The sequence below is a fragment of the Lissotriton helveticus genome, chromosome 10, assembly GCF_964261635.1.
Source record: "Lissotriton helveticus chromosome 10, aLisHel1.1, whole genome shotgun sequence".
Classification (NCBI taxonomy): Eukaryota; Metazoa; Chordata; class Amphibia; order Caudata; family Salamandridae; genus Lissotriton; species Lissotriton helveticus.
Window position 1 is genome coordinate 279,507,158 of NC_136071.1, and position 27,345 is coordinate 279,534,502.

General features: G+C 44.5%; 1 protein-coding gene across 2 annotated transcripts in view; it reads left to right on the forward strand.

The window, feature by feature from the left end:
* Window positions 1-464: 464 nt before the first annotated feature.
* Window positions 465-27,345, forward strand: part of HHATL (hedgehog acyltransferase like) — a 171,819-nt gene continuing 144,938 nt past the window's right edge. The window contains exon 1 of one of the 2 annotated variants that reach the window (XM_078665309.1): window positions 465-678. The gene's annotated coding sequence lies outside the window, so the exon portion shown is untranslated. Of the gene's footprint in view, window positions 679-828; window positions 950-27,345 lie in introns of those variants that run through there. The other variant, XM_078665310.1, reaches the window with a different exon arrangement.

Consider the following 27,345-nt stretch of genomic DNA (forward strand, 5'->3'; position numbering starts at 1 on the left):
ATGCTATGTTATAGTATGGTATGTCTTATGCTATGTTAAATAACATATGTTATACTATTGTATGTTATACGATTATACCAGTGGCGTAACAAAAGCCCCCGCAGGGGGGGGGGGGACTTCCAGCACTGGCGGGTCCCTGGCCTGAGAGCCTTGGACTGAGCCCAGAGCGTGTGGGGAGGGGGGGCACCCCCTCAAGTTTCGTTACGCCACTGGATTATACTGTTGCCTTGTGTGTTGCATAGGGTGGGAACACACCAAAGCAGCACTGAAACATCTCGAGGGTGCGGCGAGCAAACTGATATGGAACCTGCACTGCCCCTTCTGGGGACGCCGCTCACCCCTGGCCCCGCAGCCCGTGTCTCTGAGTCCTCTGTCAACTTTCCTCGGACCTCGTCCTGCCCAAGAGTCTCCTTGACAGGCAGCCGCCGACCCAGCCCCCTCCACAGTGCCGCACCGAAATAAATACACCTCCAGCCTCCTGCATCGTCTCTCTCTCTCTCCTAAACTTACTCCGGGGAGCGGCCCCACCAGATGGACCCGTGCTCTTAACACCAACTACACCTGCTGGATTTTTCTACCGCAACAACCGCAGAGAGGATTTAAAAGAGGGGCATCTTTTATTCCCCTCCCGCGGTCGCAGTGCTGAGGACAGCGGTGCTGGAGGCAACTGATTTCAAGGTCAGTGACTAGAATTAAAAGCTTGCACAGCACAACGATCAAACGCCGCATTGTTCGGGTCTGGGCTGCTCGCACTGCAAAGGCAGCCCGGTCGGTGCTGCGGCGCTGCTCTCGGTGCCTGAAAGCCTCGCTGTGTGCGCTTGTCACTTCTCTCCGGGAGGACTGCAAAAGAATGCAGAGAAATGCTGGGAGGTAGGAATCTTCGGACGAAAAGAGCCATATATGGAACCATTTGTTGCTGAAAAACTGCGAGGAACTCTCATTGTTAAACGTGAGTGCCTAGAAGGGGTGCTACTGCAGTGTGGGCGCGTTCTATTGCACAGTGACTGGTGCAGGACAGTACTGCACTACAATGCTTTCTTGAGAAAGGCACAAGTGTTGTCAAACGGGCTTGAATAGGGTGTTTCATAAATACAAGGAGCATTGTTTCTTTCTATGAACTGATCTTGTCTATGCAGCTTCTGTGGTGGCCGATGCTACATATAGAAATACAAAACTGATTGACGCATAAACAAATAAACTGATATTCCATTTCAGTGCCTGTGCAATGGACCAGGGCTTTGAGGGTCCGGCCAGTGACATGTCCCGTGTATCTCTGCAGGTGCACGCAGAAAGAGTTTTTTTCCCCACCCCAGTCACATTTTACAGCACGCCCGAGTGCCCAGGATTTTGTATAAATAAATCCCCGCGCGCGTCCACGTACTCTGCGTGCACCGTGCGTACAGTAGGGTAACAGATGAACGCCGAGGCGTCTACGCTCTGCGCTATCACATTGCACTGCAGCTGCAGCCGGGGCCATTACCGGGCTAAAATTGGAAAGAGATGCAGCGGGGGGCAGCTGACGAAGCTTTTCTCTGGGAGCAGCAGCGCAGGCCAGGCATTCCCCTGGAAGCACCACGCCCCGCCCCCACCCGGGCCTAATCAATAACTGCATTGACCCGCTGGGAGACTGCTGTGATAGGGGCGCTGACTTACAAGGCCGCTCGCCACCCCACATAAACGTGCCCTTGACCATATACACCGACCCCACTGGCTGAATGGGCCCCTAGAAATAAGGGGCTTCTGTATTGCTCATAGCATTTCATCAAATACGGAAGGATGAAAGGTGGAGTCTGCCTCGCTAGGATTTAAACTGTGTCTCCATGTTTGATTGCTTTAATGTGTAGGTTTCGTTCTTTTAATGTTGAGCATGTATGTTGCCTCCACAATAAACTGCTATAAGTCGACTCAAAGGCACTCATTTATACACTTAACTAGTCTAATCACTAGTATATGCAGTAGTCCGCTGTGCTCTCTACCATTCCTATGTGACTCTTAGAGTATATCCATGTCTATCCCTTCCCTATGTAGATAGAGATAACTCTAATCACTAGTATATGCAGCAGACCTTTGTACTATCTACCATTCCTATGGGACTCTTAGAGTATATACATTTGTATCGCCTCCTTGTGTGACTTTACCTCTTGTACATTTGCAATTTTTTTCTGTTTGTATCCTTTATGTAACGCATGTAATCCTAAATCCTTATGTTTTCAACTGGTTCTTATGTAAAGCGCTCTGACACCTTCGGGTAAAGTTCGCGCTATATAAAATCGCACAAATAAATAAATAAATAAAATGCATATCTTTCATTTATATACCATTCACTGTTTAAATGTCACATATGAAACGCGGAATTGCCTCTGAAAGCATCAATAACTATTGTTATTAACACCCAGCAAATTGACACTTATTTTGTCAACTTGGATGTATGGGAAGTCAGATTTGTGGGTATTCGAACTCAGCCATACATTTGATTTCTAGAATATATATGTTTCAATGTTAAAAACCAATACGTTTTTTCTAAAATGACTAGTTGAACATGCTTTTCTGTATAACTGTTGCAGCAATATTTTTGACATATTCCTACTGAGAAAAAAAATCTGTTTTTGAAGAACAACACTGCTGTCTGCAATCACCTTATCCAGGCCAATATTCTGTTTAGTTTCATCTAAACACAGGTGCAGCCTTGTCAATTTAGAGGAAATACTAGAAAATAGAGGACGATGCCTCAACTCAAAAGGACATTTTTCTGTCACTAAACCTTCAACAAAATAATGGCAGAAAATATATACAGTCTTTTTTGACGTCATTAAGAGTTGCTATTGTTAAACCTGATGTTTCGAGGAATAATACTTTCCAGTTCTGTGAAAAAAAGTTTCCAAAATATACGAAAGAGCGACTGAATTTCCTTCACAATAATTCCATGAGATACATATTTGGATTTGTTTGACTGAATTGGAGCCAATAAACAGACATGTCTGCCACACAATGACACACTTGCTAAAATAAAAGAGCAGTTAAAACACAGACAGATAGGTGAGATATGTAAGAAGGGGGCACATTACATTGCTTGTTGAATACTTTAATGAGCAGGATTTAAAAATGGCCGCGCCCTTCTGTGGTATTGTTCTGTGCAAGTGGCGTGGTGGGGCATAGGCCGTTCGGGGCACAGGTCAAAACAATGAGAGATACCCTTCATACCAAGGGGACAGGGTTCCACAAACCGAAAAACAAGAACTTTCCCCAGGGTAAAAAACGAAGGGCCTTATTTATGAGAAGTGTTGCATCGCTGCGTGAAAACAACGATGAAACACTTTTCAGTGCTCCCTACTTGCGACACCATGGATGTGCCGTATTTACTGTACAGCCCTCCATGTCGCAAGGATTACAGAGACGTATCTGTACGTGCAAATGTGGCGCATGTCAGAAAACAGACGCAAATCCAGGATTGTGTCCTTTCAGATGGTGCAAGACCCAGGTGAAAGGGCCTGTGTCAGTCTTACGCCTGCTGTGAGGCAGGCGGATTTGACAGTGGCGTCCTAGATGTTTTGCAGTGAAATTTCATAGATTTCATTGCAACACTTCTACGAGCCTTTGTTTGAGGGGGAATGCCCACCCTGCAGACATTATAGCTACATTATACCTGATGCAGGTATAATGTAGCTTAAGGCTTTACAAAGTGACACATCTTCCTAGATGCTTCACTTTGTAAATATGGCCCAACATGGCACATTTATTACGCTGCTGCAGCATCACAAAAAATTAAGCAACAGTGGCTCAAAGGGCTCATAGATCAGCCTCTAAATTTAGAAGCAATCACTTACTCATCAATCATACCAATATATCTAATCCTACAAAATCAAATATCACGAAAGTTTGAGAAAATATATACAGCTTTAATAATCTTCTTTAAAAATGCATGCATTTAAAATTTTATATACATAGAAACCCAAATACAAAAACAACCTTCACACAATAAATGGGAGAATTTCCAAGACAATCCAGTTCGTCCTTTGCAATAGGCCACTCCTACCTTACGTCACTGGACCTCTATGAGTACACTCAATGACATATAGGTGTCATCCCTGCACTGTAGCTCGTGCTTTCAAATTCAATCAAAATTGAGTAGGAGTGCGCCTGTTTCAAAAGTCAGTTCTTCTCTTAGAAATTCTCCCTCTTCCTTTGTATATGTTATGTTTCTATAATTATGTTTTTAACTTTTTAACCCTTTAAGTGCTGGGCACGTTCAGCGGACATCGCGTGCACTACCTCGGTAGTGCTGCGCACGTCCACTGAACGTCGCAGCCCCGCCAGCGCAATAGAACGTTCCGTACCAGCGCGGAACGTTCAGCGGAGCGAAGGGGTTAAAAGAAGATTATTAAAGTTGTTTATAGTTTTTTTCAAAGTTCCGTGGCATTTGATTGTGTTAGATTACATACATTGTTGTGATTGATAGGTGAGTGATTGCTCATAAATTTAGTTTTTTATCCGGGAGAAGGTTTTTGGTGTTCCTTTGGGCCATAGACACATTGGTTTATGCAGGCCTGGCATTGTGCCCCTGCACATTATGAGTGCGTCTAGCACATGGATCATAGTCCCCGCCAGCATAGGTGCCAACTGGTCACATGTCCTGTTGGTCATCTACAGCTGATCCTGACTTTATAACCCAAAATACTTTGCACTCTGGGAATGGTAGGCCCATAATTATCAAGGGGAAATGTGAAACTATAAAACCCAGGCCATCCTACAAAGCTTCAACTTGTTGAGGGTGAGGGTGATGGCATGCAGCCAGTTGGCAACTATTCAGTGACGCTTCTCCACAGCGCCCTGGGTAAAAGGCATGGCATACAGTCTTTGTCGGCACCGCTTCAGTACAGTGGAAGAAGAGGAGTTCGAGTGAGGGGGGTAGTGTAAGACTTTTATGACTCTTTTGGGCTTAAGAAAAACTCCTCTACTGCAAGCCAAAATGTCATCTGAAACCCCCACCAAAGTGAATTAACCATTGTGGCATTGGGCCTCAGACAGCTGGCCAGAATAGCATGCATAGAATTGCATTGCTAACTTAGCTCACAGAATGTGCCAGCACTGAGAGATGGTAGGTGGAAAGCATTTTACGTTTGATGCTGGGTATGCAAGTGCCAATACGCGGGGCATTCTTACCCAGAGAGGAACCAACCAGAAATTTGCAGCCTCAAGGTGAAGCAGAAATGTGAGGGCACCTCCTTTCAAAATAGAAAACAATGTTAAAAAAAATTAGACTCAAGCAACGGAAAAGGAAGCAAGATGCACTGTAGAGGTGGGCTGCGGTACCCACACCGGCTTAGGTTTAGGATCACACTCATGTTCATTACTATACAGCGACTGCTGGTTTTTGTATTTTTATTTTTGGACTTCCTTATTTTTGGATCTCTGCTAAGAGTGGGTTTCCCTAAAGAAGTCTCACTCACTGTAAGCTTTTCATAAGATGGCTTTGAGCTATCAAGTCCATCAACCACATTTTAAAATAAGGTCAACAGTTGTGCTTCTTTATTAAGGGGCTCTGTCCTGGTTACACACAAACATACTTATGCAGGATGAGTGAGGAAGACTGTTGCCTGACTGCACCTTATATCTGTGCGCAGGTAGCTCAGTCACAGACGAGGCCCAAAATAAATTGGTTATGGTCTGCATAGGCCTTAATATTCAATTGGGAATCCAAAACAAATGTCAGCTTTCTGACTGAAGTGTAAGCCTGTAGTGTTAACCACATTTCTAATTTTGGTAGATGTTCAAAATATGACTTTGGACTGTAGAAAAGTCACTGATGTGACTTTTGGGTCTATAACGCATATTCAGTGGCTGTTTATCCCATTTGCAACCATTTTTAGGTCTCGCCTAGGCAGCCCTTGCGTTGTCTCCTCGAGACATGCTGTATTCAGGATATGTTGTGAACTAATAGGGGGCTGGGCATATAACTAGACCCAAACTAGGCCTCAACACATTTTTTACAAAAAGTGTGTTTGGGTGTGCAAATTGCATCAACAATAAATGAATTAAAAAAAACACGTTTTCAGCTAAGGTGGTTTTGGTGATTTACTACACCATCACTATTCAGTTGCGTTTTCTTGAATAGTTTAGAAGGGTACCCTTTCTCCTGGAGTTTCTTGGTAAGCATCCCGGCGTGAAGTTCATAATCCTCCTTGGTTGTACAGTCACGAAGCACATGCAAAAACTGGCCATAAGGCAGATTATCCCTTAGACTTTTGGGGTGAAACCTTTTGTAGTGTAATGCCGTGTTTTGGTCGGTTTATTAGTGCTCAGGCCCATATTTGTCGGTCGTACCTCCACCTCCAAAAATGTGAGACTTGTTTGACTGTGCGCTAGGCTGAATTGAATGTCAGGATTCCTATCACTGAGCCAGCTGTGGAACTTAAGGAGGTCATATTCGCTCCCAGTCCAAATGCACAAAATGTCATCAATGTATCGGTGCCATTGTGCGATGAGATTTCCAAATGGGTTATTATTATAGATGTGTCTTTCTTCGATCCTGGACATGTAAAGAATAGTATTGGCAGGCGTTAGATGTTGACCACAAAAAATGTTTTGCCGCCATGTTGCTTATCTCAAATGAAAGACTGGTCATTTCTTGTATTGTCATGTATTGTCATCCAATTCTGGTTCTTGCATAATTGTCTAATGTTTCACTGTTAGTAATGTGTTGTTAAATTATCACAATTGTTTGTTCTTCTCTGTGTGACATAACTCAATATGTTGATTATCCGTTTTCAAAAAGGTAACTGAATAGTGATGGTGTAATAAATCACCAAAACCACCTTAGTTGAGAAAGTGTTTTTTTCATTCATTTATTGTTGATGCAATTTGCACACCCAAACACTCTTTTTGTAAAAAAAAAAAAAAGGATTCAGGATATGGGCATAAAGTTCTGCCTACTTTCCAACCATCTTTTTAATTGGCTCCTGTCCCAGTCCTTTGTAAATGGTGGCTTGTCATTGGTCAATAGGCTTAGTAGTCGCTCCTTAGTACCGCGTTATCTCTAACCTACCATGAGAACATCCTCTGTTACATGTGTTGTTACACCCTAGGTTTTAATTACAGCCTCAAGGCACTATTTTCTTAGAAGGCTTCAGCCAGGACACACACTTGGTACTAAGCTAGGCTGGCAGTGGTTACTTCAGTCACTGGAACATCTCACATTTATATGAGACCATCTATAAATTTCCCTTCATCAGCTCCACACAGAGTACAACCTAATCCGAAATTATTGTAATAATTCTTTTGTCACATTTCAAAGCTACTAATTGAATATATAGACGTAGCTATTTGAATGTACTCGTAGTACTGTCTTGCATCCAGTGCATTATGGGTCAGCTGGATTTAACATATCTTCTGTAGGGTGCAGTACGATATGTAAACAAATGAGGTCCCTTTTAGCCACATATGGTACTGCACCCGGCAACATGGCTAGGTAAAAAAGAACTTATAATGCCAATAACTCCAACTTTGTAGACATGCAGTGCTGGTGCCTTGCTGTTTAGGGACGTCTAGGAGCAGCTTGCGGTACTGCACCTAGACATGTAGTGCTGGTGCCTAGCTCACTAGGGACCTCTAGGAGCAGCTTGCGGTACTGCACCAAGACATGTAGTGCTGGTGCCTTGCTTACTAGCGACCTCTAGTAGCAGCTTCTGGTACTGCACTTAGACATGCAGTGCTGGTGCCTTGCTCACTAGGTACTTCTAGGAGCAGCTTGCATGACTGCTCTGAGACATAAAATGCTGGTTCCTGGCTCACTACACAAGCCCTTGCAATGCACTAGGTCTCACATTACTGAAAGTATGAGCTATTGGCGTTGCATTTTTATTTGCAATGCCAATACCCCAAACTCTCAGTATTACCAGACCTGTTGCATTGCAAAAGCTTGTTTATATGTGGACTTTTGAAAAAAAATTCTGAGCCAGTCTTAATGTGATTCATGTTTTGTATCATGCTAGGGTATGTTAATTACTTTGCCGGCTGAGTCTTGTTTAAAGACCCCCCCCCATGAACAATAGGCCAATTATTCTTCTACTTGAGTGGAAGAGGGCATGGTGGAAATCTGTGTAAGGTGAGTGTATGCCTCTCTCTGACAAGCCTGGGGATGATGTTCTCACATAGAGGATGAGAAGGCAGGCAGAACTCTGGTACCACTCACAACAGGAGTTGCGTTTCAAATCTTGGAGGGAAAGACCAGTTTTTGGTGGGAGGAAACATAATCAGAGGAGAGGTCTTTCTAAGCAGTAGTTGAAATTTCCATCTTGAAAATGCTCTCCATGTTGTGCAAGGGGGTTGGACAGCCTGTGGGCTGCTGCTAGTAAATATCACTTAGAGGTAGGGGGTGATGTGGCATCCGTGGATTGGGTGAAGGCGCACAGCTTTTATAACTCTCCAACCTGTACAATGGAAGATACTTTGAAGAGAGTGGAAGCAGAGAAGAGGAAATGAAACAGACTCACAGCATGGATGGATCCCTCGCTGAAGTAGAAATTCACTTTTGACATTATTTCACCCATTGGAGCCCATGGCCAGCGGGGCCCCGGCGGGACCAAGAGCAGTTGAGGCTGTAGCTCTTGTGAGTTTGATCTTCTCCATCAAAGCAAGGGAGGAAAATCAAGATTATTATTTTGCCTGGGAAAACCCCAGACCCAAGGTCCATGACCCATTGCTTCTGTGGTCCCCATGCGCAAGAAAACAAACTGCACCTCATCCCGCTCCCTGAACCTCTACCAGTCTGATTGCATGGACTTTGGAGCTCCTGCAGAGCCGTTCCTGAATCAGGCCCTATAGTATCTTCTGGCACTAATTTAAATATTTGTTGTGGTTCTCCAGAAGAATAAAGGGCACCACAAAATATTCTGTCCAGTTTTGGGAGTCATGAGGATGAACAAATATCCCCCTGAAGATGCCTTACAATTTACTGAAACCATAAGCCTCCAGTGGCTCAGAATAAGAGTCCCCGGTAGTGCTTTTCATTATTTGAAAGTATTTCCAGTGCAGTGGATTTACGCCTAGAGACTCAGAAATGTATATACCTTTTTGTTTGTGTCCTCGGTGGTTACTAGGTATTCTTGTTAAATATAAAAGTAAGAACTGTAGTAAATGTTCACTGTTTTGTATTTTTTCTTATTACAGGAATGTTAAAATCCATGTAGTGTAATGTAAGGTGGATTTTTAGAGCGCTGCTTGTCACCCATGAGGGGTATCCAGGCACTGAATAGGTGAGAGTAGGCATTCGGTAAGGCTGGGCCAGAGTACAGGCAATCTCAATGGTCCTGTAAGAAGACAAATTTAGAAAATCCAGATCTTCAGCTGCTTGTGGAAATCAAAAGGAGGAGGAGGATGCCCTGATGTGTTGGGGAGGTCGTGCCTGGATTTGGCGGCTTGGCCGTAGAATGACCGATCTTCAGTTCTGCTTCTGTGAATGGAGGTTGTCTGTGTGAGGAAGAGTGATGCTAATCAAAGTTGTCTTGTGGGCTGGTGGAAGTGAAACCGGTGATTAAGGTTAGGGGGTTCCTATTTTGTGTAGTGACTTGAATGCATGTGTGAGAAGTTTGAACACGCAGCACTTTTAGATGGGGTGCCAGAGAAGCACTCTGAGGAGCGGTGTGGTGTAGGATCGGCAGAGGGGTTGGGGACAAGTCTGGTGGTGGATTTTTGGATGCTTTGAAGTTTGTGAAGACGTTGGGTTGGTATAAAGTCCATTGCCTTAGTCCAATCTGTTTGTGATTAAGGCTTGCATGATGGTACGTCTGGTGTTAAGTGAGAGCCACTTGAAGAGTTTACAAAACATGCAGAGGATGTGGAGGGGTCTGTATTAATCTGGAACTTCATGGTGAGGTTTATTTCCTGGACGAACATTAGATTTCTGGTGTGGTTGGTTGGTGTGGGTGTGGGTCAGAGTTTGGCAGGCCACAAGGTGGAGTCCCAAGGTGCGCTATTATTTCTGAAGCCCACTTTAGTTGCATTAGTATTGAGCTCACTCCGTATTTCATCCATTTGCCACGCTGGTCATGCATTGTTTGAAGTTTGTCCTGGTGGTGACAGTGTTGTTTGAGGGGAAAAAAATTAGCTGGGTGTTGTCAGCGTAGGAGATGATGTTGATTCCATGGGGTCTGATGAGGCTATAGGATGTTAACCGCATGCGCGCTAGCGGTTTTCCCGCTGCGTTTTTAAAAACACCGCGTTACATGATGAGCTGAGCTCGTCATCAGCGTGCGAGCGTCGTCGCTCATGACGAGCTGAGCTCGTCATGAGCGCGGAAGGGGTTAAAGTCCTTAGGGATGGCGTGCTAACGCTATAAGTTAAAACCAATGCATATTTTTGGCATCATGCTGGAATGTTACATATTGGTGAAACGATTACTACTACTGAATCGATCACATCTTACGGTTAATTGTATGCGGATGCCTTCTGAGAAAATCAGTATGCCTGATTTGTTAGTACTGCATATTACAAGGTTGCTTTGTCATCAATAGGGCCATTGTGGGAGGAGGGGTTAGATCCTGCTGCCTTTAGGCCGTGATTATCCGACTGACCGTTCCTTAGTGTCCACCTCTTGTGGTTTGTGAGATGGCTGCCTCATTGGTATTTGAACCTGACAGTCTGTACAGATTTGTAATTATGTGTCTAGTATTTAGTTTTTGTGTTACAAAGTAAGTTTTCTTTCTAAAAGAGAAATCAGTGAGTGGACATTAATTTATTAAGTGCTGTGTGTTTCTTCGTTGAGTTTTAAGTCTCTAACCCAACAACACATCCCTGAGTAATCATTGGACTGCTCTTCCTCACTACCTTGAAAGTCATGTTTTAAAATGTGTACCAGATTTTCAATTTGGAGGTCTGCAGTTTTGGGCCCAAAACACCAGAAGCAAAAGACTGGTTAATACAATTGGGTCCCAGTTGCCTCTGATTGCCATGGAACCCACTGTCCTTCATTTCTCACAAGAACCAAGAGAAGGGCTGCTGATGTGAAAAAAGAGGTAATTGGAGGAAGGAAAGGACATAGAAATGTGAGGGGATGCTCGATGTGGAGAATCTTATGAGAATCCCACACCACCGACCTCTCTCAAAAAAAGAAAAAAATAATTTGGTGGCAAATTCAGCAAGGGAGTTACCGTCATTGTGTGTGCAACAGTGACCCCTGACCCTGTTTACAGGTTAGGCCGCTCCCCACACCGCACAGTGCCACCCCTAAATTCTGTTGTTTGTACTTGTTGCCCCTGCCCTTGCCTTCCATTCCTTGCCTGCTCGTTTTCCCGCCACTTCCTCCCCTGCAGCCCCGCCCCCTGCTCGTTCATTCACCACCCGGCTCCCGCCTCCCAGTGCCTCTCCCTTCCACCTCCCCTTATATGGCGGCCGCTGTGTGGTGAGGAGAGCGACCCCTGACCCTGTTTACAGGTTAGGCTGCTCCCCACGCCGCACAGCACCACCTGTGTGCTCGTGCCTCTACCCACTGCTGCTGTGAATTTGCCGCTGCCCCCACTCACATCTTGTGCCTCTCATGAATCTGCTGTTCTTCTGGTAACTGTAACTGTTGTCTGCTACTGTATTTGCTCTTCTGTGCCATTGTTTCCCCTAAATTCTGTTCTTTGTACTTGTTGCCCCTGCCTTGCCTTCCGTTCTTTGCCTGCTCGTTTTCCCGCCGCTGCCTCCCCGGCAGCCCCGCCCCCGTGCTCGTCCCTTCACCAACCCACTCCTGCCTCCCAGCTGCCCCTCCCTCCCACCTCCCCTTATATCGTGGCCGCCAGCGCACCTAAGGCAAGCCCGTCTGCACCCGTCCACGCCTGGACCGCGACCAGCACCAGAACCCTTGGCTCCTGCGAACACCACGACACCCGTCTCCGCTACGACGCCACCAACCTCCACGCACTCAACAACGGACGAATGCACACCTGCTTCCTGGCCACCCCGAGGCACACCAAAGGACCCTTCTCCTGCCGGTGCTGCAGCTTCGCCAGTCTCTGAGCCAGCCAACCCGCCCACCAGGACAGGACGCAACCACCTCAGATACATACTACTGAACACCCACTTAGTACGCAAACACGCCGTCGAACTCGGGGACCTACTCGACACATCCTCCCCGGACATCGCCTTCCTGACAGAGACCTGGATGAACGACTCCTCGGCACCGGACATCGCTATAGCCGTCCCGGACGGCTACAAGATCACCTGCTGAGACCGCAGCAATGGAGTGGGAATCGCCATCATCCACAAGTCCACCCTCAACCTCTCGACCAACTCCGACGACACCCTTAGCACTGTCGAACAGCTGCACTTCCAGATCCCAACACCACCCTCAGAGGAACTCTGATCTGCAGACCCCCAGACCCCGGCCTTAGTTCAGCGACGCCATCGCCGACTTCATCAGCGCACACACCCTCGCCTCCACGGACTACAACTTCCTTGGAGACCTAAACTTCCACCTCCAGAACAACAACGACACCAACTCCACCACCCTGATCGACAACCTCGCCAATCTCACACTCCGACAGCTCGTCACAACGTCCACCCACTTTGCTGGCCACACGCTTGATCCCATCTTCTCCGCCAGCTCCCATGTCTTCTTCAGCCACACCACCGAACTCCACAGGACCGACCATCGCTGCATCCACTTCACCTTCGGGAAACCCACCACGCACCACCACACCCATTAGATCCCCATCCGCTGCGGGAGCAAAATTACCGAAGACCAGCTAAACACTGCCCTCGCCCGAAGCCCACCTGCCGACCCTACCGACCCCAATGCCGCCACCAGCAACCTCAGGTGTTGGATCAACGACGGCGCCAACACCCTTGCCCATCCAAGAAACCCTTCAACAAACACACCAACAAGAATGCCAGCTGGTTCTCCGCACACCTCCAGACCTCCAAATAAACCTGACAAAGACTAGAGAAGAAATGGCACCGCAAAAATACACCGGAGAACCACGCAGCCCACAAGAACGCCATGCGCCAACACCATCACCTCATCAGATCCACCAAAAGGACTGCCTTCAAGGACCGCCTCGACAACAATGCACACAACAGAAAAGAGCTCTTCAACATCGCGATGGAACTCTCCATCCCCAGCTCCAACACCAAAGACATCCCACCATCGCAAGACCTGTGCAACTCCCTGGCCACCTTCTTCCATTGCAAGATCACAGACATCCACGATAGCTTCGACAACCAGACTACCACGACAGTCGACGACACCTCAGACCCCACGACCACCACCCACAACGACCCCCTGCTCACCTGGACTAACATCAACGATGACAACACCATCAAAATCGTGAACACCATCCACTCCGGCTCCCCTTCAGACCCGTGCCCACACCACATCTTCAACAAAGCCAGCGCCACCATCGGACCCCATCTCCGCAAGGCCATCAACATCTCCTTTGAGACCGCAACCTTCCCGGAGAGCTGGAAGCACGCAGAGATCAACGCTTTGCTCAAGAACCCCACGGCAGATCTGAGGGACCTCAAGAACTTCCAGCCCATCTCCCTGCTCCTGTTCCCGGCGAAGGTCATCAAGAAACCATCAACAAGCAGCTGACCCGCTACCTCAAGGAGAACAACATCCTGGACCAGTCCCAGCCCGGATTCCGCAGCAACCACAGCACTGAAACTGCCCTCATTGCTGCCACCGATTACATCAGGGTCCTGCTGGACAACGGTGAAACCGCTGCCCTTATCCTCCTGGACCTATTAGCTGTATTTGACACGGTCTGCCACCGCACCCTACGCACACGTCTCCACAACGCAGGGATCCGAGACAAGGTCCTGGAATGGACCACCTCCTTCCTCTCCGGCAGAACCTAGAGCGTCTGCATCCCCTCTTTCCACTCCGAAGCCTCCAAGATCATTTGCAGCGTCCCCCAAGGATCATCCCTCAGCACGACATTGTTCAACATCTACATGGCCCCGCTCCCTCACTTCGCCAGACTGCACGACCTCAACATCATCTCCTACATCAACGATACACAGGTGATCCTCTCCCTCACCAAGGAACCCCTCACTGCCAAAACCAACCTCCACGAAGGAATGAAAGCCTTCGCCGAATGGATGAAGAACAGCCGTCTTAAACTGAACATGGACAAGACGGAGGTCCTCATCCTCGGTTTCACCCCCTCAGCCTGGGACAACTCCTGGCGGCCGACCGCCCTGGGAGCAGCACCAATGCCCACCGACCACGCACGCAACCTGGGGTTCGTCCTTGACTCAAAGCTCAAGAAAGTCAACGCTGTCTCATCCTCCTGCTTCATCACCTCCAACATGCTCCACAAGATCTACAGGTGGATCCCCACCGACATAAGAAAAATGGTCACCCAGGCCTTCGTCAGCAGCAGGTTGGACTATTAAAAGGCCCTCTATGTGGGAGCCCCGGCCAAACTGCTGAAACGGCTGCAATGCATACAGAAAGCCTCTGCCCGCCTGATCCTCCACATCCCTCGACACAGCCACATCACACCCCACTTGAGAGACCTGCACTGGCTGCCCATCAACAAGAGGATCACCTTCAAGCTCCTCACCCACACACACAGGGCACTCCACGACACCGGACCAGCATACCTCAACAGACCATTCAGCTTCTACACCCCGAACCGCCAGCTCTGCTCCGCCGACCGTGCCCTCGCTACCCTCCCCTGCATCCGAAGAGCGACCTCCGGCAGCAGATCATTCTCCTACCTCGCCACCAAGACCTGGAACATCCTCCCCATCCCTCTTCGGCAGACCCAAGACCTACTAACGTTCAGGAGGCTACTCAAGACCTGGCTGTTCGAGCAGTAGCAGCACCCCCACCCCCTAGCACCTTGAGACCCTCACGGGTGAGTAGTGCGCTCTACAAATTCCTTGATTGATCGATTGATTGAACAGTTAACTCCCCTGGCGAACTCACCTAGAGCCTGTGGCAAAATCCTGCTTTGGAATAACGGATCTAAAATCTTTCATAATCTGTGCACAGGATATACATGTAGATAATGGGGGTCATATCTATATTGCTATTTATTCTATTAATCAATAATAGTATGTGAAACGAGTATTAAACTGTGTAATCCAGCTGAATTTTCAATATGTTTTTAGACAGGTTATGTTGTGTTATTTTAATTTGTAATGCGCACGAATACTCACGAGTGTCCCGGTGCGATACCAAAAAGGGAGAGGGTGTCTGTTTAAGCAAAAAAATGTGTTTTCAAGTTTTTTTTAGTACTGCTGGCTCCTGAATATTACGAAGGGCAAGGGGCAGTGCGTTCCAAGCTACAGCAGCCTTCCTTGCCAATGAACTGCCTCCTAGCCTCCGGTATTTGAATGGGTGAACCCGAGAAGGCAAAGCGAAGCAGAGCACAAATGTCTGGATGGCACAAAAAAAGAGAAGCGTTTTTGTAGATGGAGTGGGCCGAGGCCATGTAGAGCACGGTGCCTTACTGAACATCAAAGTGCATAAGGAAGAAGTTGTGGTTTTAAGAATATTTTCATTTGTTGCTTTCTTAAGTAAGTATGCAGCATTTTACTTGGATACTTTGAATATTTGACAAGTAATGTAAATCGTAGTAAATAAAATAAAATCATTCTACATCAGTGTCTTAAAAATGTAATCTAATGAAGCGAACCCCTAGTAGGTATTTAAAATGCCTTTTACCTTGGTGGCCATTGAGTTGACACCTAGCTTGGTAACTGGTGTCCTGTGCCTGTATATCTAACTGTTCATGTTATGAGATTATTTATATGAATTGTAAATACAATGTTTTTATTGAGATCTTTCTAAATGTTATCTGTGTGATTCTTTTATAGATTTTTTAATCAGAATAAAGATTTATTTGATGGATTGATTGAGTCATAGCAAACTACAGTTTGATTACTTATTGCCTATTTATATGCAGCAGACTTCAACAAACAGGGGAGGGGGAAAGATAGAGAGGGAGAGGAAGAGAAAAGGGATGGGTAGGAGGTCAGTCCCAATCAGGGGTGAGACAGACAGGTGGTGGAGCGCCAGGTGGGAAAAAGATCTCCCATTTCTAGCATCTCCCCCAGTATACTTGAACACAATGCACATTTGATTCTGAGCGAAGGATAAGGGTTTGCTACCCAGAGAGACTGGATTTCTTTAGAATCTGATCTGAGCTGGGGTTTTCCAATTTTTCAGGAAATTTTGATTGAGAAAGTTTTTCAAGGATAAGGAAAACAATAGAGACAATTGACTCTGGTCTTGCCCTCCCTTCTACATGTTATCCCTCATCCAACCTTATGCCAGCTGAATCTTGGCATTTGAAAATATGGTCAATGGACTGCAGAAAGAGAAAATATATGTTTCATACAACATCTCCAGAGCAGAACGTAATGTGCTTGTGCAACCCCAACATCACTATAGAGCCCAAATATAAAGGGCAGGCCATGACCATTCAGGAGTCTAGCAAGTGTGGAAAAGAGATCTTTAGACAACTAAGTAATGGGGTTCACTAAAAAAAACTACTATGCGCGATTCAAGATGAGATATGCACAATCAAAGACATAGGATTACACACAGGCTTTTAAAGGGAAAGGAACACACATTCTTGAATAGACCACCAGTTATTTATGCTGTCCCAAAGATACACAAGAATATGCAAGGACCACCAGGTAGACCCATTATTTTGGGATGTGGTTCAATTTTGGAAACCCATTGTAAATTTGTGGATTTCTTCTTCAAACAGAAAGTTGCAAAATTGAATTCCATGTGAAAGATAGTACGGACTTTATATAATTTGTTGAAGGCTTCACATTTGGCCAACAACAAGACATCATGGTAACCTTAGATGTGGAATCCTTTTACGCAAATATTGCCCAAGCAGTAGCACTTGAGATGATAAAGCGAGTATTCACTCAGAGTAGTAACACTACCAACACACTGCTAGAATTTACCATGCAACTAACTGAAATTGCATTGACAAAGAGTTACTTCATGTTCAACAATGAATTTTACATACAAACTTAGGTAGCAGCTATGAGAGCCTGTTTTGATCTGGATGTAGCTAATCAGTATATTGCCAAGTTCAAATTCAATACAGTAATGAAAATTGTAATATAGTTCGAGAAAATATCCATGTATGAGAGTGATACATAGATAATGTGTTTTTGCACAGGGAAGAAAATAAACTTAAAGATTTCATTGATTGGTGATAGGAGAGGCCAAACCTTTTACGTCAGGAGTTCTCCACCCGACCGCAGAGTCTCCATAGTCGTACACTTACTGTTTACTAGTAGTTTATAAATGCAAAAAAAAGCATAAACTTACACAAAATTATAAGTCTACCTTTGTGAACTAGGATCCTAGTGTCTGTGAGTAAAAAGTGTTACTTCACTCCCAGTCTCCTACTAGAGATGGGGATTTGCTTTTAAAACATAGTTGGACCAGACACAACACAGCTGTGCCACTGGCTGGGTCTGGTTAAAGACCATCAGAGGTCAAATTTGAGTAGGTGAAGACCCCTCCTGTCCTCTTGCAGGAACAAAACACACTTGCACACATTATCTTATCCTGATAGTAACTTTTTAGATTTATCTTAAAAGGAAAGTACATATTATATATTTAAAGTCTAAACCGTTTTTAGCTTTATGTGTTCTGTTGGTGTTTTTAACCTTTTTTCTATGATAACTAGTTGTTTTTTTATAATAAAATGAAGATGGTAGGTAAATGAAATGCCCACATTAGGCTTACCTTTTCTTAATTAACTGAATGGGACCTAGATGGACTGGCAACTTGAATGAGATAGATACCCTGATAAATGAGGAAGGGACCCTCTAGGGTTCAGACACATTCAGTTGGTGAAACCCCCATAAATAGTAAACCTTCAAAGCCAAATTTATGTCTGATAACCCCCTGAAGATGAATCCAATACTCCCCAACATTCTAGAGCATTGGGGCTGTTCAAGATAGATAGTTGGACAGTGATATAGATTCTGAAAGTTCCATCTGGTCAGAGAAAACATATTGCTACAATTATTTGGCCAAAATAGGTTGGCAGCTCTGATTTATGGGGATGTGGAATTTACTATACAAATCATTAGCTCCAGGAAGGAGCCTGGCAAAAACCTCAAACTAGGAGCAGGTTGTTAGTTGCAAAGACATTTGCAAAGGTGTAGTAGGTCTTAAAGAAAGGGTCTCAAATCTATTAAACTGTGGAGAAACTGATAGAAAAGGAGTCCTACTTACCTAGCAATATATTATAAAAAAAAGTAGCCTCTACTACATCTAGTTGTGTAGATCCCAAGAATTAATGCAGAAAGACAGCTTTAAAGTAGTCTCAAAGTTGGATGTAAGTGCAATCTAACACTTTGCTGGCAATTAGGCACATTTCTGGTCCTCTGTGAAATAATTCCACCATTAATGTAAGCTGGAACTGTACTCACTGGAAGCTTTCCCTGCTCTAGTTTAAAAAAATCAATAGGAAGGGTGAGCCCACAAATACTCAGAATCTAGCCAGTAGGGGTTACCCTTTAAGCAATATGGATACATTACCACAAGCAGAGTTAATAGCTACAGGCTGGCTTGGTGGTGCAGATTTATCATTAGAATTTGTGGAATAGTAGCAGGTAGAATAAATTGACTTAATGACTTCCCTCAACATTGGAAGGGGGTGGATCATTAAAGCTGGGTGGACTCATGCTGAGCTAGCACAAGTTCCCTTTATAACTAGAAATTAGCAACATTCCTACTATTACTGTCCAAATACAAGGTTTATAGACAGGAATACACCATGCTACTAGCACAGACATAGTTATGAATGGGAAAACCCCGATATGATAACAGGCAAGAAACGTGGAAATTATTTACATGAGCAGAGAGTTGTAGAGTCAGATTTCACTCCCTCTGTCAAGAATTGAAGTTTTTACTGGTAATCTTCATTACTCTTAGTCCCACTTGTCCTCGACCCAGTCATTCGTTCCCTCCCTGTGGTAGCGGCCTTCTGATCATATGCTTGGTATAGCAGGACGTTCTGGGGAGGGCTATGCTCTATAGTTCCCAGTAGAGGGGCTGTGGCTTGTAGCATTTCCTGTTTGGTTTCCTTTCCTGGAATTGGGTAACAAACTTCATGGTTAAGGACTGGGTCAAGGACGAGTAGAACTAAGAGTAATGATGTTTACCGGTAAGTAATCGGGGCATTCTCCAGCAAACAGCATTGACATCAAAAACAATTTCACTTCCCGCTTATCTGTAAGTGATCACCCAAAGCATCTTACATCATCGTCCTTGATGAATCAATGACACAGCGGTCAGCTGGGACCATGTTTTATGGATGGCTTTCAGCCACCCCTTATTTTTCGGCCAACAGCACCTAGCCTGCTGAGACTTCTAGGCTCAAATATCAAATGGGGTAAGTGATCCGCTTGTACCAGGATGCTTGGCACAGTTGGATAAAACCCCGAGACTGGCTCTAAGCCAACCTCATGACATGCACTAAATAACTTTTACCCAACAGTTTCAGATGCAACGTATGGGCAACGGTTCTGCATAATACACAGAGCAAATCAACCAAAAACCCATGCATACCTGTTATCCGAGCCCCTTATCATGAGGTTTACTTTTATCCAGTTGTGTCTTTGAAGCCAACAGCAATAAAGCATGCTGGGATTTGTAGTTTGGCTTTTCCGATATAAGAGCGAGCCTACAAGCCCCATCACTCTATGTACTTTTTCCTGAATACCAAAGTTTTTTTTGCCGAAAACCAGCACTCTTGAAATGGAGGCAAGTTGGACTGTAGTGAATCCTTTCCGAATAGTAGTTGCCCATTATAAATAGAAGTAGAATAGGAAATACTTTGCCTGTATTTGATCTTCCATTCGCAATTAATCGGAATACCTATGTAAATGTTTGAGATGTTTTTTCCCCCTTGTTTTATATAACGGGAGCACGATCCAATGTATCGGGGCCCTTTGCACGAACACCAGTTACCTTACAGAAGGGCACATTCATATTTTGTAGGCGCCGGAAGATTGAGTTATTTCTTTTCCCAGAATCCCAGGACGCCGACGCTGTGATTCGGAACTAGTTTCCAAGTTGGCAGCTCTGTCCGTTACGCCACTGAGATTTTTAGAAGAGGCATTCAAAGAAACCTAATAAGAGGGGGAGTCAGTCTCCTTTGTCGTGAGTGGACATTCAGAGGTGTTGAGGCAAAGGCAAGACACAAAACAGTACTTACGTGTCAGCTACATCTCTGATAAGCAGTGTGCGTGTCAAAGCTTCCGGCATGCCACAGTGAACATTCCATTTCTCATGTTGTAGCTCCAGAAGATACCCTCCCACTCTGAGGTTGCTGGGGGTGCTGCATTATAGTAGCAAGAGACAAGTTTAAAAATCGTTTATTTTTTTAGTTTAATGTTTCAAACATGCAAGTGAGGAGCCTTGCCTGATGACACCACGTTACCGGAACGCACCTTTTCCAGTCTAGGCCTTCTTTCCACATATCATTGTTTTCAGGTGTGTAAGCACACTTTGTGGTTCATTGCACATGACCAAGACTACAACTCCCAGCATGCCATGATTTATTGAAGAAAAGCCCAGGAGTAAAATGGAGGTGTCCCCGGGACAATGATTCATCTGGTAACTTGACAGGCTAACCACCTAATTCACCTCGATAACTAAAGTGATGTGAGTTTTTCAAGGAATAGGAGTGAGACAGTGAGTATTAGGACAATCTGTGACAGACAGCAGCGCTGGCCTATTGCATGCAGCCTGCTGAGGGACCAGACCATCCAACGGTCGGGAATGACACATACTTAAAGGGGCAGATAGGACTTTTGGACCAGTTCCGCTAAGCTTCCCAGGACCAAGCTGCCAGCCTTCTCCAGTCAGGTATTTTTGCTTTGCATTATGGGGCTTGATGCCTTGTTTATTCTATATTAAAACTAGAGCTACAAGTGTCAGAATGCAAAGAAAATCCTAGACTGGAGCAGATAGCCACATAAAGATCAGGTAAAGTTAGCAACTACTAAATCTGTAAGAAATCAGCACTACAAGTCCCAGAATGCAAAGAAAAACCCTGGACTGGATGAGCTACTTGTCCATGAGTCTGGAAAGAGTGCGGGCTCTGTATTTTAACATTGCTGGTTGTGTTAGTTTGTTCAACAAAAAGTGAATTGTGTAATGTTATATACTTCATTATGCTTTGATGATAACGTGATCTTTAAGCAGTTATAAGATGTGTCCATCTTTGCTTTGCACCCGTCGCAATTGATCTTTCGCATCTGATCTTTCGCATCGACCTCCTTAAATATTAAATAAAGGAGCCGTTATATCTTGCCTGGAACATGCACGGAGAAATTCTTGGGCAGGAATTAATGTTTCAGGCCACTATTTCCACATCCGTTTCCAACAATTATGAGATTTAGGCCCCCGAATGGGGAATAACCTGTTAGACTCGTAACTAGTGGGCGAAAAGCATAGCTGCCATGTTAAATCCATGTGTGACTAGCTGCTCCAGTCCAGGTTTTTCTTTGCTCTCTCTGTGACTTGTAGTGAAGGCTTAATAATGGGGTAAACAAGACTAACATCTCAAACTGCAAAAAAGAAAAAAAGCAAACATAGACTAGAACAGTTAGTCACGCATGGTGCTGGAAAACTTGACAGGGCTGCACAAACCACAGGTTTCCCCCAAATTCTGGGCTTATTCTGCTTGCAATTTCCTTCTGTACAGGACATGCAGTAAATGTGAGCGGGCTATGGTGGGCTAAGGCTTCTATGCAGAGGTAGGGAGTGTGAAAAGACAGGGCAGGCTTCGAGGCTTCTGGGATGATCGTTTCATGCTTCCTCTTTCATGGAGTGGTGGTCCACGGTATTTAAGGGAGATAATGCCCACATTAATGGTAGAACCGATTGGGTTGGCCACGGTGCTGTTTGGCTCATCAGGCATGCAGGGCAGCTTAGGTCAGTCACCACTGCCTGCCCTTGGATCGCCCGTAAGTTAACCCACCATGTTGGCATACTTCATGTATGAAATAAACATGCAGCAAACTGTTTTACAACAAAGTTTGTGTGGACTGATTTTTGCTTGCAGCTCGACCAGTTGTCGCTAAGTGGGGGAGGGTTGACGATATTGGCACTATGTAATCGAGCGGGCAACAGTGGGCTGCTGTGCGGAAGTTCGGAGTTTGAAAAGCCGGGGCAGGCTTATAGGCTTCTGGGATGATTGTTTCATGATCCCTCCTGTTGTGAATGGAGGTGGATGGCCACCAGACTGAGCTCAGATGCATTTTCATATCCACTGAAATCATGGCTGATATACTTGCACCCGCAACTTTGGGTGTGGGAACTCTAGGCAACATGGATTCTGCAACATTGGACACATTTTTTAAAGTAGCGGTGATATCTTCTCCAGTGTTATGACACCTTGAGCAAGTCCAAGGGTAATTGGACAACATATAAGGCCATACCTTTTAACCCAAAACTCATGTGAGTGATTGCTGCTATGTAGATATTGTATGTTTTGTCAAGCCATGTCATGTTAGGGTTACCATCGAGTTCCATGTTGTCAAGACATTACAATTCCAGCCTGGGCTTTAATTTGCCAACTTAATGTGTTGTTGGAGTTGTAGTCATGGTTTCTTCCATAGAACTAATTCATCTCATAAACCTAGCAACAAGGACTTGTAATTAAAAAAACACCAGAGCAAAAGCATTGGGCTGTATTAAAGAGGTGTTATGAGCTCAAGAGGGCTTGGGTTTCATTTTGTGACCTTGTGACACTTCCATCTTAGAGAAGGGGCTGCCGTTGTTTGTGCAGTCCTGTCTGTAATACTGATTGGATTGTACAGATGCACTTTTCATGCTCAGGCGCTTTCAGGGGTGCGTTCCCTCTTTTGCCCGGCAGATGGCCTCATGTAAATAGAAAATGCCTTTACCCCTGTGTCTGCATTGTATTACTGACCACTGGACAATGACACAAATTTAGGGGCCCTTTTGGAAGATGACGCAAGCGTGCCTGGGACCACCGAGGCACCACTCCACAGTCGGGTACAGAGAAAAACAATTTGCTGATAGGGGGATTACAGTGCCTCACTCAAAACTCAAGTCAGTCCACTGGCAGTGATATATGGAGCAGTGGTTTGAAACAACAGCTCAGTTTTCACTAATGTGCTCTCCCCAGGACAGGCACAAGCTCAGTAGTTTGTGCCCGTGGCAGAGAGAGGGCAATTTTCATTCTGTGGCACACTATCCCTGTCTTTTCTGGGTGCATCTGAAAAAGGTGCACCATTGATAGACAGGAACTATGCACCGTATTAATGAAATATGGCTGTGGTGTCCTGAAGGAATACCTCTAGGTGAAAAACCTATATTACGATATACAGAGTCTATAGCATGTCAAACCCATGTGGAACACTCTTAGAGTAAGTATTGTCCTACCAAATGTTTATGTTCAGACTTACCTACAACTGCACCATCAAGTATACAGGTAATTCAACACCTCTACATTCATGACCTTGAAAACATGGGTAGCAAAGAGCAAGCCAAGTGTAGCAGCTGATGTCCATAATTGACATCCATGCAATCTAGTCTTGGTATTTTATTTGGATTCTAGCAGTTGTTCCAACATGCAAAGGCTACATGTGCCAGGCAGGCAACAGAGCTCTCAAGTTACAGTTACATGAAAGAGCAGCTCATCCATTCCAGGTTTTTAAAGTTTCATGCAGGGATTTTTAGTCCTGCTTAACCCGGTAAAAAACCAGGAGTGCAAGTCCTGGAACTCGATGCAAAAATCTGGAAGTGAAGAAATACTCATGCACGAAAATTGAAATAGAAAATTGGGAGCTCTTGCAACATAAAGCAAAGGAAAACATGACTATGATAGCAACTCACACCTGACAAGAGATCTTTGAATGCAAGGCGTGGTAGTGGGGCAATATTCTAGTAGGACTTTTCAGCTAAAATCTTGGAGTATTGAAGAGAACAAACAGCCAACAAGATCATGCAATCTCAGGTCAAATCCACACCCTACTTTTATCAGTTGAAGTTTTTTAGAATTCCATCTAGGTGTACCAGCTTTTAAAACTCAAGATAAAAGGACGTGTGGAACCCGAGTTGCCTTCAAGCTCCATGTTTTCAGAAGACTGCGTGTCCTGGCCTGCTACAGATCATTGTCAGCTGCCTGAGGTCCAATTGTTGCAAAGGAAGCAAACCAATAGTACAACTTTCACAATATAGTAGGTTGAAAAATTAAAGCCTAGTGTTGTGAAGAAGGTGTTCTAATGATATCGAGAGAGCTGGTAAAACTACCATTGGCAGCAATCCCAGCTTTTAAGAGGCTTTTTGTCACACGTGACAACTTCAGAGCCTTTCTTGGTTTCATGACAAGACCTGGAGGCTAACATTATGCAATCTCCTTTATTGCCACTTCTCACAGAAGCCCCTTTAAAGAACTTAGAACACACTGACAATTGCAACACAATACAAGATCAGAACCCCCAATCATCTTCCTTCTTTTTTGATGCTGCTCCCTGCAGATAAGAATTTTTTGAATGAGAAGAGTAATAAGTGGAAGTAGTTAATTATTTATCGGAAATGTTTGAGAGAGGATTATCTTATAGGATAACTAACCTGTATAGATCGGAAATTGCAGAGGGACATGTTCTGTTTAATGGTTTATCAGAAGGGCAGGACGTTTTGGTGAAGAGTTTGATGAGAAGCATTAGGATTGTGAAGCCACCAGTTTCCAGGTAGGAATTGGTTTGGGATGTTTCAAAAAGTTTATCTTTTCTGGTGAGCTGGGTGGGGTTCAAATAGAGGATTACGTTTGAAGGATTTAATTCTGAAGCTGAAAAGATTGTTGTGTCTGATTTCATTTAGGAGGGCGTCTGATGTTGGAGCTTTTGATGTTTCAAGTAGGATATTTTCGCATGAAGGAGTGTGTTTTTATTTGACTATAAGGACAAAAACAATCTCATTTTCAATATGTTATTCATTTTTTTATTGAGCGTGAGAATTTGTGTGTGGTTTGGTCTGTTAAGGAGTAGGAGGAGAAAACATCAGATGTCAGACTGATGGGAATGACGCAGTTGCTTACTTCTTTTAAAAATCCATATAAAGCCGTCACCTACACTTACTGGCAAGATGGGTGAAAGAGATGATGAAGAGAGCTGGTGTGGATGTGAGTTTATTCGGTGCACGTTCAGGGAGAGGTGCGGCTGCTTTTAAGGCCTCTATGATGAGAGGTGCATTGCAGAACATTTTCATTGCTGATTGGTCAAATGATGCACATTTCACAAAGTTTTTTTTTTGTTTAGCCTTTGGAGAATGCGGCTTGTTGTTTGGCTCAGAAACCTTTAACTTTTATAATGTTAGCCTTCCAGGCCTTGCATAAAATGTAGATTTTTCACAGCCTAGTGGGCAGAAAATCTGGATTTTAGTAAAGACAAAGGGGGATATTTACAAAGAAGTGAAGGAGTTAGACATCATGGTTTAACACCTCACTCTGCCACTTCAGAAACGCAGGGTTGCACCATATTTACAAGGGTCACCTTCCTGAACATAAACAATCTAAGGTTATTTGCTTTTTCCATGTGTGCTACACAAGGCAGCACACATGGAAAAAGCAAAAAACGAGGAGAAATAAAGTATTTCTCCTCATTGCGCCAAGTTAAGACCAGGTTTTACCTGGCCTTAATTTTGGCACTGCCTCCTATTTACACTGTCCTTTTAAATAGGAGACAACGTCAAAATGAATGGGTGTTGCGATGGCAAGCCCACTGCAGCACCCACTGCCCACCCCTTTCACGCTAAGCGTAGCGTGAAAGGGGGCATTATTTACAAGGCAGCGTTAAGCCACGTTAAGTGGCTTAACACTGCCTTGTGAATAAGGTAAAGCCCCTATCGCCGCGGAAACATCACAAAAAGTGACGTTCCCGTGGTGATAAGGGCTTGTACATATGCTTTAAAGAGGCTAATATTATCCGTCACATTATCCCAACCCAGGTTTCATTATTATTCTACTTAACTTGTAGCTCATGGGTAAGTTTGAGGGATGTAAGTGTTTCAAACTTTGGAGGATGGAGTACACTCGTCACCAAAGGACTGGAAAGGATATCAGCATAACTTGAATGTTTGACTGGTTTAAGTTTATTTGACATGTTACAGTGAGCTAAAAAAAGAAGGAAGATGGTTGGGGTTTCTAACCTTTTATTGTGTTGGAATTTTTATTGAGTTTACTGTTCTTTTAAGGGGCTATTATGGGTAGAGGCAAGAAAGGAGATTCCATAATATTAGCCTAAGTGTCTTGAATAAAATCCACATTTTCTGCCAACCAGGACTACAACACTTTGCATGCAGGCATTTGTAGGACAGACTCATATTGGTAATTCAAAGCACCCAGAATGCAACTTGCTGTTGTTTGAAAAGGCGAGATACCTTCTCTTCATAGTTATCAATCGTCACTCCTTGCTTAAGGGTCATATTCAGCAAGTGCCAAGAGCACTTTGGACTCTTGGACTAGTAGATTCATGCTTACTATTGAAAGCGATGTCCAAGTTCAACCAGTATGCAGATTGCTATTAGCTGAAAACCTAGCCTGGTGGGTGACCCTCAAGACTCGAGTCCAGCTCGCAGCTATTGTATTGTATTGTAATTGCATTTATATAGCGCTTACTACCCCTGACGAGGCGTAGAAGCGCTTTTTCAGCGGGTAGCACGCTACTCCGGGACCCATAGAGGATTAGTGTTGAATTAGTATAGTGAAACATGCAAGTACATTTTAAGTGGTGGATAGGTTAGTCAGTTATTTGGATTTGGAATGATAGCAGAAGGATAGAGGAGGGCAAACCCAGAATGCAAAGCAAATAAAACTGGACAGGATGAGCTACTAAGACATTGACTGTGGAAAATTAAGATCTCTGAATTAAGAAGCAATAGGTGTTTACAGATGAAACTCTTAGCTTAAACATGAACCAACACCAGATTCTATTAATGTAACAAAGACACATAGCTGCCAACATGTTCCATGCACATCTATTGCTTTTAACCAGTTTGCAGTGTAGTTAACAATTCCTTTCATTCTGTGACTTGTAGACTGGCTTTTCCAATTATACCTATGCACTTTCCAGTATTTAAGGGTTTCTGCCTAAAAACACAAGGAATCCCTGAAGATGTCACATATTTTCTAGGACCTACTGGCAGCTGTGTAGATTAGAAGAGTTTATTGTGTTTTGATTGTTAAATCAAACATACTACTATACTAATTGCTCTTGTTAATTGTAGTTCTGATGTCAGTACTAGCCTGCAATAAAAGATGATGATGACAGAACATGTCTGACATATGTTAATACAACAAGAAAACATGGGAAAGTTGTGTCCCAGTGGAAATAAGA